This window comes from Orcinus orca, chromosome X, assembly GCF_937001465.1.
Source record: "Orcinus orca chromosome X, mOrcOrc1.1, whole genome shotgun sequence".
NCBI classification, from domain to species: Eukaryota; Metazoa; Chordata; class Mammalia; order Artiodactyla; family Delphinidae; genus Orcinus; species Orcinus orca.
This window is the reverse complement of record NC_064580.1, coordinates 83,820,117-83,836,892: the sequence shown is the minus strand read 5'-3', so window position 1 is coordinate 83,836,892 and position 16,776 is coordinate 83,820,117. Positions and strand designations below refer to the sequence as shown.

The 16,776-nt window shown below is 37.6% G+C and overlaps 1 long non-coding RNA gene and 1 pseudogene across 3 annotated transcripts in view; one reads left to right on the top strand and one right to left on the bottom strand.

Moving 5' to 3' along the window:
- The window catches only part of LOC117197991 (uncharacterized), a 441,633-nt gene that overhangs the window by 108,610 nt on the left and 316,247 nt on the right, over positions 1 to 16,776 (top strand). The gene's annotated exons all lie outside the window — the stretch shown is intronic.
- LOC101276474 (ferritin light chain-like) lies at positions 8,609 to 9,349 on the bottom strand (annotated as a pseudogene).

Here is a 16,776-nt window from a genome sequence, read left to right as displayed (position 1 = left end):
CCTTAGAAGAAATCAGTCTGGGATAAATATGTATATAAATCTTAATATGAATAAAATTCTTAATCTAATTAGAAAAGAAATCCTAATGGGAAATGATATATAATCTGTCTCACCTTCCTACCTCACAGAGCTGTTGCAGGGACTTAATAAGACTCAACACATTGATATCAGTTGACCATGAATAACACCATAGACCTGTATCCTTAGCACTGATGCCCACTCTGGGGTAAGGAGAAGGGCACACTCTTCAGTGCCTTTTTGACACCTTAAATTGCCATTGGTGAAGACTCCCAAATCTGCATTCCAACCTTGTTTCCTACCTTGATTTCCAATTTGATGTTTCCAACTGTCTATCAGGAATCACACATATGATAGTGAATCCCACCATCATTACCAAGTCAATAGAATCATAGTCAAATTGATCACCTTTCTCCTACCCCAATTGTTTTTCTTCCTGAACTTCCTAATTTTTCTCCAAGCCAGTTTTTCCCAGTGCAAACCAGAAAAGGAAAGATGTCTTAGGCTTTGCCTAAAGTGATCTAAACCTCCAAGTTGGAACAGCATCTAGAAAGAAAATAACTAGTTAGGGTCTGGGAAGTTGGAGAGGTGAGGCAGGAAGGGAGCTGGAGACAGAAAGCTTTGGAAACTGAAGGATTCTAAAGCAAGGAAAAGCACAATGGAATTGAATGTCAGTTCAGGAACTAATTACACAAATTTGGTTCATCTGTTTCCCCCTCCTTATGTGGCTCAAGCAACTTCTGGGGGCTAGAATCTTATTTTTAAAGGGACCAGAAGGTATAGTAAAATTTCTGTTAACTATAAACACTTGTTTTTGAAATCTCAAAGGCTTGAAGCCATTTTGGAATCTTTAGTCCCCCAAATATTCTACCAACTAAACAGTACCCAACAAATGCTTGTTAGAATGAATGGATGAAAGCCCTATTGATGCTTCCTTCCCTAGGCCTTTTGTACTCACCCTTCCTACCCAATTCCCACGGTTAGCCGAGCCCCAAATCTCCCCTTTAGTATTTGAGGCCCTCCAAAATTTATTTCCAACTTATCTTTCCCTACTGCTCATCAAGATCTTCCCACTTATGTTAATCAGTCTCCATTCACTGTCTCCCGGTCATGTTCATTCTTTTGTTTCTTTACTCTTCCTTGTGCATACCCTCTCCCCTCATTTCAACTTAATCCAATATCCTTTAAGACCCAGTCCTATCACCTCTATGAAACCTTCTACATGCACTTCAGTGAAGATGAATCTCATCTTTCTTTAAATTTCTATTGTAATTCCTGCTGTATTAGCACTTAATCTTTATTTTTTCTCCTTAACGGTGTATGTGTCTTGACTTCCTAGAAGATGTGTGTGTCTTTGAGGGTAAAGACTATGCATTACACTTCTTTTGTGTTACCCACAATGTTTAGCAAAAAAGGTTATTGAGTGAATGATTCATGTTAAGTACAGAAATAGAGAAAAAGGGGATGATAATGAATAATATAAGCCTGTTTCACTTTATTATTCAAGAGATCAGCAAAGCACCTTAAAGACTGACAATATCCTTGACATCCCAAGTTTATAATAATAACACAATGTATACAAAGATGATACACAAATATATACAAAGATTACTGTATATATCATCTTTACAATATGTAATTGTATATAAAAGACAGAGGAGGGAATTTTCTAAAATAAGGATTTAATAGTTGAAACCAATTCGACATAAAAAAACCTTTTTTCTTACAAACATATTTGAGAATTTGTAAAGGGATTTATGCTTTTTGGATTTTAGAATGAATCTATTAGGCTTCTAATAAAAGATAAAATGGCCCCTGAAACAAGTGTTTTTTTTGATAAAGCTCTATCCAATGAACTTCTAATGAGATAACTATTGTTTTACTTCTTTCAAAACTTGAAATAAAATCACTGCCATTGAATGCAGATTTTGAGGGCAGTGATCTAATTATCCTCACGTATCCCAAGGAACAATTTAAAACTTTGATAACTAAAGTCTTGGAAGAAACAAGCCACTGAAGGCAAGAAATATTTTGAGGCTATTACTTGTTAGCAAGGTAAATTAGATGAAACTTGTAATTGTTACAAATATTATTCTTCACATAGGTAAACTTTAAATTAGAAAAATGTTATCTGAACATTTCTGAAGTAGAGACTGGTCTATTGGTCTGAGGATTATAAAATAATAATAAAATTAGTTTATTCTGAATAAAATACTAATCTTGAACCACTTCATGAAATTGACATGCATGCATTTGATAGCTCATTTTCCTTTTTTTCTTTCTCATTTTTTTCTCCTTAACATTTCCTAAATTTCATAATACACATTAAGAATCATGATGCCTCCCCTGTATTTCTGAAATCATTATCTTGGATATTATCGAACAATTTCAAACATTTGAAATGCTGACATTGATTGATAAAGTTATTCATAATACATGTGTTTTGCTGATTTAATTACTTTGGGGTTAAATGTAGAAGCATTTTAAATGGTGTGCTCTGATATAGTTCAATTATTGAAAACAAATCAATCAAGGAATATGTTTCAAAAAAGAAAGATGATAAAAGGACATCATTTCTGTGAAAAAGTTTATTTTTAAATGCAGAATATTTATAAATTAATGGCACACAGAAACAATGAATTCCTTGTCCTTTCTCTTTAAATATCAGCATCATCAAATATTAAGTGTCTGTAAATATCTACTGTAATTGATCTCATGCTTTTCCTTGACCTTGATACATAGTTGCATGTTTCCCTAAAGAGCTAAATACCTGTTCAGTCCTTCTGCTTTGCTGGCTAACTGATTTCTTCCTGTTACTAAATCACTTGTTCCCCAAACTCTTTTCCCTCTAGGATTTAACCTCTCTTCTCAAAAGTTCCTGTATGTGCCATAGCCTATCATACTAATGCTGTCTGCAAGACTTGTCAGTAAAACATGCCTGCAGCTTTCAATGCACATCCAAACTGCATAATAGTCAGTTCACGTCGGGAGATGATGTAAGATGAAGTTTCAGGGCTGTGACGAAGAGGTCTTCAAATCTAAATAGCTTCTGCAAGGCAAATGGTTGTGTGTTTCTCAGGTAATTGTAATCCCTGAAATCAAACCACCTCGCAGGTGTGCAATGACATGGTTATCAAATGTTTTAAATGATTTCTTGAGCATCCGAGCTGAGGAGAATGGCAGGTTTAGATTTGTTCAAAATTCATATTTGTCATTCAGCCTCTGAACCATCTTGTTTCCATCATTTGGAATGGGGCTATACAGATGGCAACCCACTGAAATGCCTTTTTCTTTTCCCAGAGAGAGACTGCTGTCCTAGAATTATAGCAGCATATTAAAGAAAACAATTACATCCTTTAAAAATAAATTTCCCAGCTCCCATGGGATGTTATCTTGGGAAAACTTGATACTTTATTAAAAAAACAAAAAGAGCTCATACACAACAATATCTCATGTCAGTTAAGTGCTTAGAGCAGAAGTTTCCTTTGGTGAATCTTATATGTTTCTAGTGGGAATTTTAAGTTTATTTTGCTTAAATATTTCAAGTAAGATTAAATTATGTAATTAATAAGAGCAATTCTAAGATGTTTTTCCAAACATAAACAGGTATTTTGATTTTGAGGACTACAATGCTGAAAATATGGATCTGCCCTGAGTGCTTGTTCACCATTAGTGAGAAAAATAACAAATTGAACTTAGGAGTTAATGTCTTTTTAAAAAGTTTAAAAAGTTGCCTTGGATGACTATCTGTTTCATTCTTTAATGTTGGTGCTTAATCTATTGTAATAAAGATTTCTGTTTTTTTTAACTGTAAAACGGATAATGGAGTATAAAGCATGCTAATTTCTTTCTCAGTTACCCACACATATGGGGAACACGACTGTTCAAGTCAAAAGAGCTGGATCAGTACTGATGATAGGGTGGCAGCGTCTCCTAATCACAGGCAGAGAACACTAGAAATGATTAGAAATGCATGGGAGCCTTTCCTCTTTTGTGCTTTTTTTCTGTCATGGCACTAACTGCTATTTTGTAGTTGTTGGTTTATGGGCATGCCTCTTGCATAGACTGTGTGCTTCTTGAAGGTAAGGACCCTGCTTTTCTTTTTTCCTTTTTTTTTTTTAAATTGAAGTATAATTGATTTGCAATGTTATATTTAACATTGGTTTTCATCTTCATTAACCCCCTCACTTAGCACAGTGACTACCATGATATTAGGGGCTGAAATAGGCCTGCCGATTGAACACCTTGTGTTATAAAGACCCATGAGAACAGTGACTCTGTTGACTTCATTTTTATCTCTTGAGCATCTAGTACACTTCCTGGCTAAATGAATGTGAAATAGGTGAAACCAAAGCTTTATATTTTGTGAATAACTTGTATATACATCACCTTATTTCAGCCTTTCATAAGCTTCATGGACTAGTAGATAGGGTAGTTTATTATTATCCCCATTTTCTAGATGGGGAGACAAAGATCCAGAGAGATGAATTAACTTACTAAAATTAACTTAACTTACTAAAACTTATAACTATTTAGTGAAAACGGGGTAAGGGAGCTCATCTATTGTCAGTAATTGCCCTTAAGAATAGGTCTTGAGCTCACAGACATAGAAAACAAACTTATGGTTACCAAAGGGGAAAGGGGAGGGGAGGGAAGGATAAATTGGAGTTTGGGATTAACAGACACACACTACTATATATAAAATAGATAAACAGGTCCTACTGTATAGCACAGGGAACTATATTCAATATCTTGTAATAACCTATTATGGAAAAGAATCTGAAAAAGAATATATATATGTATATCTGAATCACTTTGCTGTACACCTGAAGCTAACACAAAATTGTAAATCAACTATACTTCCATTTAAAAAAAGAGAAAAATAAGAAAAAAATAGGTCTTGAGGTAGTCTGCTCCCACTTCTAAACAGGGAAAAGAATGTTGCTGTGATTGCACATGGGTATTGGCAAGTACTTACTCCTCAGAGAGATTTGAGTGTCTGTGTGTGTTTGGTGACATTCTTTCAGCTCCTTCAAAGATGTGAAGACTGATTATTTATACATCATCTAGTGTTTAACAATTTCTTTTACACAATCTTTGTAACATGCTAACTAATATAAATAAGGCCTCTTTTCCCTTAAGGCGGCGGAATATTTCCCACAGCTTTTCCAATCTAACTTTTGGTGCAATGCTCAACAGCAGACAATCTAAATAGCAGTGTGGGGACTTCCCTGGTGGTCCAGTGGTTAAGACTCTGTGCTCTCAATGCAGGGGCCTGGGTTTGATCCCTGGTCAGGGAACTAGATCCCACATGCCGCAACTAAAGTTCCTGCATGCTGCAACTAAAAGATCCCACACACAGCTACGAAGATCCCACGTGCCGCAACTAAGACCTGATGCAGCTAAATAAATAATATTAAGAAAAAGATAAAATAAATGGCAGTGTGATCATGGAACTGATACTCTAGGGTTGCAAAACTATCCCAATGTTTGATTAAAAAAATTAGTGTCAGAACATTCTGGAAAAATATTTTAATTCATGTTAAAGAGGACTGCAACTGAGTATTTTCAGAAAAGCAAAGCTTTGGGAAGATAATATAAAATAACTTTTTTACACTTATTGCTAAAGGACTCTAAAGTATACTCTCCCTAAAGTAGCCCATGCTCTGCTTCATCCTAACTTGTAATGGTTTTCCAATAATACAGTAGCTTGATGTTGTCATTTTAAGTGGAAATCCACTCTGATCAAATCTTAAGTTGCTACTCCAGTGTTGGATGAACTCCAGACATTTGTGCCTGCTGCTCTTTTTTCATTGATTAAAAACCTCCTGGCAGGGCTTCCCTGGTGGTGCGGTGGTTGCGAGTCCACCCGCCGATGCAGGGGACATGGGTTCGTGCCGCGGTCTGGGAAGATCCCACATGCCGCGGAGCGGCTGGGCCCGTGAGCCATGGCCGCTGAGCCTGCACGTCCGGAGCCTGTGCTCCGCAACGGGAGAGGCCCGCGTACCGCAAAACAAAACAAAACAAAACAAAAAAAAACCTCCTGGCAGGTCACACGATCTTATCCTATTCAGCAATCAAAAAGCATCTGGGTCACTGCCAACATGTGGGAGGAAAGAGAAACGGATGTGATTACCTGTTAAAATTAGCGAGCTTTATATCTAGAGGCCCTAGTGGATGGAGATATTTTGCTACCTTCTGAGTTCTTCCTTTGAATAAATTTTAAATGTGTTACATGAGGATTATTAAAGATGCTCTTTATTTCAGAGTCTTCCTAAGATCTTCCTCACATTGAGTACAACTCCTGGAGTCTTAAACCTATTTTGCTTTTCTAGGAATCAATCTTTTTCTGGGGGATGGGAGGTGGAAGGGTAAGTAAAGTTAACAGCTGTTTCCTTCTTCCTTCCCTTCATCCATCCATCCATCCTTCCTTCCTCCCTTCCTCCTTCCCTTCTTTCTTTCCTTCCTTCCTTCCTTCTTTTCTTTCTTTATTAGGAGCAGCCCTAGCAGGAAACACACAAACCAAAACCACTCCAAGAAAACCCAAACAATAACACCTGTCCAGGTCTTTGTTGGTAAAGTCTTGAGTTGCCCTACAGGGAAAGGATGGATAGAAGTTTATACTTCTATACTTCTGTCAATTTGGTGAGTGGTTATTGCTGGATAGGAAGAGGTTCCTTAAGACTGTGGTCAGGGAGGTGGCGATACTACTGTTGGTGGGAGGTATATGCTGGGGACGGATCAAAAAAGATCCTCGGTCTTGCCTTGAGAGGACAGTGAGGATCCCCTGGGGTAAATCGTAGAGTCAGTGGAGGCATGGAGAAACCATGGCTGAAAGGCAGGTCTGTCACCTTGCTTCCTGCCATATACTCTACGGAGCACTGGCACCTGGCAGATGGTAGAGAATCAGAATTCAATGGCATCATTGGGTAGCAGAATCATCAGTAATGATGGTGTCCACCAGATATTAAGGATTAGCCATTCTCTCTCATTTTCTTGTGACTTAGTATAAGCTCTGAGATTCCTATAAAAACTGATAGGGGTGGAAGCTCCAAGAATGACTGATAGTGAGTGAGTGCCCTGTCAACTAGGAATATGAGAGCTCAGAACTAAGTTGGACTTAATTTAAAAAACAAAACCAAAAAATGTGCTATTTCTTGTACTAAAGCAATCAGGAACAAATTCATGCCTATCACAAATACATTTAAAAAATGGAAGGATGCATCTAACCTCTGGGAAGTGGGATGGGGTTCAGAGGAGCTTTCACTTTTTACTTAAAATGTATGTGTGTATGTGTGTGTATCTGGGGGCAAGGATAATAATACTTTCAAAACAAAAACAAAAGTCAGTTTGGGTTGAGAAGAGGATCTGGAGATGCATAGATATCTTCAAAGTCATCTGGATCAGCCCTAAGCCTGATGCATATTCCTAGGATGACTTAGAGCCTGGAAGCCCTAAATTCAGACATAGCTTTGAAGGGGATAAACTAGGAGAATAGCTTTGAAGGGGATAAACTAGGAGAAAAGCAAAAGCATATGATCTCTTCTACTCATTATCCAATTCCACAAAGAATGTTTGCAAGGATGAATATTTTATACTGTTTCATAAACTGTAACTATATCACCAATTAAATACCACTTATTAATTTATTCAACATTTAACGAATATTTCTTGGTAGCCTATTATGTGCCAGGCACTTTTCTAGGCACTTAGGATACATAGCGTAATAAAAATAAATAAATTAATTCTGCTCCTTCTGCCCATTTTAATTGGCTATTTTTTGTGTGCCTCCACACTGTTGGTATGGGACATACCATTCTACTGTATTGTTTATCACATTTTATTAATCAGTTTATGCAATTTGGGTTGAAAACAGCTTTTATAACATAAAAGCAGAAAATGTGAAAAGATGAGAATAATGGATTTGACTGAATAAAAGTTAAAACTGCACAGAAAAAAATAAAACATCAAGGAAAATGATAAGGTAGGAGAAATATTTGCAACATAAATGACACACAGGTTTCTATCTGTAATACATAAAGAGTTCTTCCAGGACACTAAGCAACAAATCAATAACCAATTGAAAAATCTCCAAAGGGCACAAACAGAAAATGTATTAAAGGAGAAATACATAGCTAATAAATATATTTAAACATTTTAAACATTTATGCTCACTAGTAACCAAGGAAATGTAAATCTAAGCAGCAAGATACTATCTCTAGCTATCAAATTGGCAAAGACTAAAATTTTTAAATCTCCAGTTCTAATTCTTTAACAGTTTCCCAAACTTCATACTGTTGACATTTGGGGCAGGATCATTCTTTGTTGTGGAGGGCTGTCCTGTGCATTGTAAGATGTTTAGCAGCATCCCTGCCCTCTACCCACTAGATGCCAGTAACATCCCCTTCCTGTTGTGACAGCCAAAAATGTCTCCAGGAATTACCAAATGTCTTCTGGGAGGCAAGATTGCCCTGAGTTGAGAACCACTGCTCTAAACTTACGGAGGTACTTGGCCTTCTTCCCACTCACTGTCACCTCTCTTACTTTCATACCTGTGCACATTAATTTTTTTTTTCTTCTGCAAAAAGCGTTATTGTTTCCATTTGTTCCAAGGCTTGGGAGAGGGCTCCAGGGCGGTTAAAAAGCTGCCTAGTGGCTGCAGAGCAGGGCTTCAGGCAGAAGCTCTGACGCCAGAGGGGCTCCTCAGAGGCCGCTGGACTTCAGAGACTCCTGTTCTTGCTCAAGGGTGAGCCTTTCAAAGAGATACTCGCCCAGCACAGCCTGCGGACCAGCCAGCCTGCGGAGGTTGGTCAGGTGGTCGCCCATCTTCTTGATGAGTTTCACCTGCTCCTCCAGGAAGTAGCTCTCCAGGAAGTCACAGAGCTGGGGATCTGCGCGGGCAGAACCCAGGGCATGCAGATCCAAAAGCGTCTGATTCAGGTTCTTCATGAGCAGGATGGCTTCCATAACATCCTGGGTTTTACTCTGCTCAGTTTGGGAGACTTCTGCACGTCTTGGAGGAAGGCACGGCCGCCGTGCTGGTTTTGCATTTTCAAGAGATGCTGGGCACCCTTGAGCTTCTCCTCGGCCAATTCATGGAAAAATTGGCCTCCACAGCCACATCGTCCTGGTGGAAATAGGAGCCCAGAGAGAGGTAAGTGCAGGAGGCACACAGATGCATGTTGGTTAGGCGGCTGATTGCGGCCTCCACCTCAATGGAATAATTCTGATGAATCTGGGAGCTCATGGTTGAAGGGTAATAAGGAGCTAAGTTCAAAAAATAATGTTGGCTTGTCCTGGAGGCCGAGGATAGCTGAGTTGCTGGTTCTGAAGGTTGCGACTGGAAAAAAGTTTGGAGGGTGATCGGAGGCTGGAGGAAGGGGCTGTCCCTGGCTCTGTTCCATCCAAACACTGTTGAAGCAAGAGACAGATCCCCAGGAGTGCTGAGCGCACTGCTCAGATCTATGCATATTCTTGCTCCTGTACATTTCCTTTCCTACTCTTATCATCTTTCATGTTTCTGTTGAGGCTTTTGAGAAACTTTCCATGACCTCTCAAGATGGGTTCCCATCACGCCCTGCATTTACCCTGATCTCAGCACTTTTTACAGTCTTCTACTTTATGTAATTATTAGCCAGTCTCTTTTAATAGAATGTAAACTCCCCATAGGCCCATCCTAGCAACTTTTGCCTTTGTGGGCCTCTTTCTCCATAACAAATATTAAAATTATATTTTATGACTGCATTAGTATAAAGACTAATACAATCCAGCCAGGATTATATTCATTTTTTTCCTTCTCATCCTAAAGGAAATTAAAATATTTTGTAGACCCCTAAAAAGTATTGTGGGTCTTAGGCACTGTGTTCACCATGCCTAATGGATAAGCTGGCCCTGGCTTCAAAAAGATGAACAGTGCCTGTCTTGGTCACTACTGTATACCCAATGCCTAGTACTAAGTAGCTGTTTAGTAAAGATTTCTCAAATGAATAAAAGGATTAAAATTTTACTAAACAGGAAGTATTTCTAAATACTTGAACTGCAAAAGACTTCAAATAAATTTCACCAAGTCAAGATATACTCATTTCATTAGATTTTGTTCCTAAATTCATTTGTACTCTAGTTTTGACCTACTCGAAAAATGTTCTGCATTCTCTCATCATATTTATTATTAAAATATTTCTGATATGATTTAAAAAAAATTTAAACAGATCCTTGATCAGCTAGCTTTCCACTTCATTCTGATCAAATACCTGTGGTTAAACTGAAAATATAGGCCCATGGTATATATCAGATTACTTTATGTGGATTCTTCCATAATTTTTCTACTGGCTTTCTTTTATTTTGAAAAATATGGCTATAATATTTAAATTTGCAAGTCTGGTAGGATGTGTAAGAGTTAACTGATAATTAAGAGTCCATTTTGCTTTGCTGGTACTTAGAATTGTGGTTTTTGATAGTTTTACGAATTTGCAATTTTGTCAGTTTACCTAAGGGGTCATCAAGCACTGCCGTATTGATCTATGCTGACCAGCATATAGTCCCTGCCCTCAAGTAGTTCAAAGATTAGTGCTGTTCTTCAAACAGTTTCCTTTCTGGGATTAAAATGCATGCTTACAGTTAGCCCTCCTTATCCACAGTTTCCAAATCTGTGGATTCAACCAACAGTGGATGAAAAATAGTCAGAGAAAAAAATTCCAGAAAGTTCCAAAAAGTAAAACTTGAATTTACTGTACACTGGCAAGTATTTACATAGCTTTTGCATTGTATTTACAACTATTTACATAGCATTTACATTGTATTAGCTATTATAAGTAATCTAGAGATGATTTAAAGTGTACAGGAGGATGTGCATAGGTTATATGCAAATACTATGCTATTTTTAAAAAATAAATTTATTTATTTTATTTATTTATTTTTGGCTGCATTGGGTCTTCATTGCTGTGCAGGCTTCTCATTACAGTGGCTTCTCTTGTTGTAGATCACAGGCTTTAGGTGTGCGGGCTTCAGTAGTTGTGGCACACGGGCTCAGTAGTTGTGGCTTGCAGGCTCTAGAGCGCAGGCTCGGTAGTTGTGGCACACGGGCTTAGTTGCTCCGCGGCATGCGGGATCTTCCCAGACCAGCGATCGAACCCATGTCCCCTGCATTGGCAGGTGGATTCTTAACCACTGTGCCACCAGGGAAGTCCCACTATGCTATTTTATATAAGGGACTTGAGCATCCTCTGATTTTGGTAACTGTGGGGTGTGGGTGGGGTTTCCCAATCCCCTGTGGATACCGAGGGACAACTGTACATTAGTAATAAAAGGCCTACTAGGTATTTGTGGAATAAAAGCAAAATAATTGATAGTCTTGGGAGAAGAGTGCATCACAGGCATGTTTAAGCCAAGCAAACTACTCCTGTTCTACTCTACAGCATATCTTTCTAGCAATAGAATATTTATGTCCTCCTGCTCTGTTAGCCACTGTTCAAAATGTCTTTCTACAACTAAGAGTCATGACGTTGTCCTTCTTGAATTAAATATACTTTTGTAACACGTTGCAGTTCCCATGAGGACAGATATTATTCAGTGATAGCATTTTAGATTGTGTGATTTGTGATGACATGGCCGAAAACTCTTTTGTTTCATTAATAACATTTCTCCCTTTGTAGGATAATCTTTAAACAGGTTTCCCACCGTGTATTAAATCCAGCTAAAGGATGTGGTTTCAAGTTTGATTCCACAAAGGATGTGGCTTAATTTGGTTTCTATGAATCAATTGTCACCTCAGTTAAACCTCCCCTAAGCCTGTTGGTCAGAATCAATTGCTTTGGGACTTCCCTGGTGGCACAGTGGTTAAGAATCAGCCTGCCAACGGAGGGGACACAGGTTTGATCCCTGGTCTGGGAAGATCCTACATGCTGCAGAGCAACTAAGCCCGTGTGCCACAACTACTGAGCCTATGCTCTAGAGCCCACAAGCCACAACTACTGAGCCCGTGAGCCACAACTACTGAGCCCGTGAGCCACAACTACTGAAGTCTGTGAGCCTAGAACCCTTGCTCCGCAACAAGAGAAGCTACCACAATGAGAAGCCCGCACACCGCAAGGAAGAGAAGCCCCTGCTTGCCACAACTAGAGAAAGGCCGCACCCAGCAACAAAGACCCAACGCAGCCAAAAATAAATAAACAAGTTAATTAATTAATTAATTTTTTAAAAAGGAAGAATCAATTGCTTCTTTCCCTGAGCTCTCCCAGTAGGGTATTTTTATCTCTAGTATTTAGTTATTTGCCTAATTGTCTTATCTGTTACTAGAAGGAAGAAGGGATTCTCTTATTCCTCTCTATGCTCCCCTAAGCACCTAGCATATGCCTTGTACATAGTAGGTCTCAAAACATTTTTGCTGGATTAAAAATATTTTCATAGAAGAAATAGAATTTGTAATACCCATGATATCCTGAGACCTTAATGCACTTTAACAGTATGGGTGTGTGAGTGTATTTGGTGGAACTCCTGTGTGAAATCTGCCTAGATTTTTTTTTTTTTTCAAACAGGATTTTCATCAGCCAGGCAGCTTTTAGTGTTCAACACCTTATCACTACAGGCAGTAAATTTCTTTGAAAATGCCAAGTGAGGGTCATTGGGCTAATGGATTTATTCACTATGATATTCTAGGAAATTATGCCATCCAACTTGCCAGAAGTTGTTTCAAGGTCAAATACTGAAATATCTAAGTAGATTACAAGGGTGCCTGGAAGATTCTTTTTTGATAGTCTCGCCTATTTCTACATCTCTATTACCAACTCTGATTACATATTTCTATTATCCAATGTTCAGATGTACTTTCTTTACCATTCTTTCTATTTATAATTAGGATCCAGCACTTACTTGAATTTTCAGCTCACTGGATATTTCAGAAAATTTTACCCTTTGAGCAGCACTTCTTTGGCCCTAAAAACCAAGGAATAAAACCAGGAGGATGAAATAGTAACACTTCATTTGGAAATGGCTTCCTCTAGAGCAAGTGAACTCTGATTGGGAATTAGAATATGATCACACAGGTGCACTGAACGGGCTGAACAAACTCTCTTCTTACTGACAGATGTGTAATGATTGGCAAGTATTAAGACAATGGAAAATACAGCTCTCCCTCAGTCAGATCCTCTGAAAACATTATCCCTCCCTGGCCACTTCCTGTCCAGTTATTCACTCAAGACAGGTCTTCAATCACCTGGCCAATTATAAAACACACCACTAGCTACCTGATTACTCTCTGGCTTCCTATTTACTTTGACAGATCTCTGATCATTGGGTTCATTAAAGGAAAAAACACCATCATAGAAAGACATTAAGTGTATAACAAAGGCCCCAGCTTAAGTGTAAGTGGTGCTCAAGTATGTTTCAAAATGCCCCAATAGACTGTATATATATTCCGTGAAGGCAGAGGCCATCTCTCTTATAATTTCTGAGCTACACCTCTGTCTTCATTGTCACTTTTGGGCTTATTGGTTTGACATTTCTCCTGTTTTTTTTTTCTTGGTGCAACATTTTATTATTTTTTAATTAAAAAATTTTTTAATTGAAGCGTAGTTGATTTACAGTATTATATTAGCTTCAGGTAACAACATGGTGATTCAAAAGTTTTATAGATTATACTCAATTTAAAGTTATTATAAAATATTGGCTATATTCCTTGTGCTGTACAATACATCCTTGTAGCTTATTTTATACATAGTAGTTTGTATCTCTTAATCCCCTACCTTTGTCCCTCCCCGCTTCCCTCCCTCAGCTGGTAACCACTAGTTTTCTATATCCGTGAGTCTGTTTCTGTTTTGCTACATACATTCATTTATTTCTCCAGTTTAATTCCACACCTCGTTTTGGCTTCGTTTGATTCCACATGACTTCCTTGAACTCCATACTCCATGTGTTACTGGCACTTTGGGGAATCAAGGAGGAAGAGTGCTAGATGGGGCAGGGGGGATGGAGGGCCACAAAGTAGGGGAGATAAGAGGTCAGCAGCTTTCAGACATATGATGATAAGGGGATAGAGAATCAGTGAGGGATGTATTTGGGGATGAGATTACAGGTCTGCAGCCACAGACCCGCACCCCAGGAATCCTTGGATTTTAGGGAGGGTGCGGGACTTTTCATTGTATAAGTAATGGTGATTTACATCATTTTATAGTTGGATATTACATAAAAAGAGTGGCTTCAGAAGATTGGAGAACTTGGCAGCATTTGGGTATTCGAGCAGTTTTTGTTTTTTTAATTGTTATTCAAGTCAAGAATTCTGTTGTCTTCTAGCAATTGTTTTTTATATACAGCTGTGTTTGTTAAAAATCCTGGGTTGGATTTTAACTTGGTTGAAGAGGAAAATCAAAGAGGGAGGCAGAGAAGCCTTTCTTTACCTCTGTGCCAAGGGAGTATATGAGAATTTTAACACAAGATGTAGTCCTGGATTTGATTCGGGAAAATACCAGAGAAGGCTATAACTGAGTTCCTATAAAGAAATAAGTTCTTTAATTCAATGTCATCTTTTACTTACCAAGAAGACCATGCCATCACAGTGTGCCAGAAAAGTAGAATTCTGTTATGTTTACCTTGAAGTGCTGGGTGTAATGAAGTCATTGGCAAGCGCTATTTATTTTTTAAAGGCAAGCACAAGAAAAATAATAAAACTCAAACCTCTACATTTCTATTGATCACAGGATGCAGATCTTATTCATTGTCTCTTTATCTGTCAAGAAATGGGAACATATAGTTTTAAAAAATGTTAAAACTTTGATCTCGTTTTCTTCTCTGCCTCTCCAGTAAATTCTCTGAGTATTTGAAAAGGTGGAAAGATTAGAGAAAACTTTCTTTTGATGTCTAGACACTATTTGGTTAGAATCATAGCAAACATGTTTTGTTTTTGAAGAAGCAGTGCAGAATACGGTGTCAATGCTGGGATAAATTATACAATGGGAATACAGAAGTGTTACATAGCGTCTTCAGACACTAACACTTGGAGTTTGTAATAAATTTGGGGAAAACACATTTATTAAGTTAAGCAATAAATTGTAAGAACTAGACTTAATTGTGGTCTGTAACATGTTCAACCAAACAATAAATATGCTTGTAAGGTGAAATGGTTTAATTCTATATGTTAATTCTCAATATGTTAGTTATATGGATTTCTGTGCAGGAAGAAGTACTAGACCAAAATATAATCTGGTAGTAAACTAAATATGAGAAATCATAAAGTTTTTATATCTATTGATTATTTTCAAAGTGGAAGGGATGTTGTGTCTGCTATTAGGTAATGTATGGTCCTTGTTTCTTGTTTTACGTGTCGGGGGTTGGTTATCACAAAGGCTTGCTTTGGGGTCTGGAGGAAACAGAGATGCCTGAGTTTATACTGTTCAGCCATCGTGTTTCACAGTGGCTTCAGGGAGAAAATAATAATTCCTGTGATGACCTGGTAGTTTCTCGTCTATGCAAGTCTAAGAAATTTGGACGGGGGCACTATGTGTCAGTCACTATTTTGTGTTTAAGAGATTCAGTGATGATCAACCACCTATATATTCAAGGGAAAAGAGCAGAGGCATGGACTCAATTATTGAAGCCCAGTCCTCCATGTGCTGAAAATCAAAGGCCCACATAGAATTAGAGATATAATTTTTCCTCTTTTCATAGGAAAGGGGAATGTGAGGCAATTTATTAAAATAACCTGTAAAATGTCCTCAAGCAATTGAGGGTTGTTGTTAGCTTTTTTGACAGGAAAATTATTTTTCTATCTGTATTATGATGTGAAGGTTATCTTCATCTGGGAGATTTTGTAATTCTGCATTGATCGAGAGACTGTTACTTATTTTTAAAACTAGTGTATGCAAATTATGATTAAATTCCTGAGGATTTAATCTTTTGAATATCATTTTAAAAATAGGAATGATGGCACACTGAGATGATAATTAACTCATTATGAATAATTTATTTTATACCTTGAAACTCGGCATAGAGCAAAGTTGTTGTTACCTAAATTTTCAAGCAGATTCTAGTCAAGATAGGAGTAAGTTCAAGTCCTATGTGTAGTATTGCATATTAAGTGAGAAATCTCATTACAGGAGTCCTGCATTTAGTGTCTCTTAATTTATAATATTCATGCTAAAAGTTCCCAGCTTGGGACCCTGAAAGAATTATAATGTCCAAATAGTGTTTTTATAGTATATATATTTTAATTATTTTAGCTTTCCTGAAAAAAATAACCAAATCTACTTTGACTTTGGTAGCTTTTATATTTTAAAAGTTTACAGCAATTATAATTATTCTTTTTTTAAGCTGGTGAGTGACTATAACCATCTTCTGATTACAGATTTCAAATAATCAAGGCCATTAGACATCATAGGATTTGCCAGGATCAAACTGCATGTCATTCGTGGATTATATTAAATTCTGATGTCAAGGAGGAATGCCTTGATCCACTGTTTGTCTATTTATTTATTTTATCTTTATGCATTTTGTTTAACTATTTAGCACTTACTATGTGCCCAACAATATTCCAAGTATTTATAATGACCCTATGAGGCAAGCACTATTATGATCCTCGTTTTATTGAGGAGGAGTGTGGTTTAGTAAAAATAGTATGAATTTTAGCATGAAACGGACTTAGATTAAATCCTGAATCCACCACCTACTAACAATGTGGCCATGGGTATTTAATGTGTACTTAAGTCTCTAAGCCTCAATTTCCTTTACACAAAATAAGGGAAGATACTCAATACCTTCCAGGGTTATTCT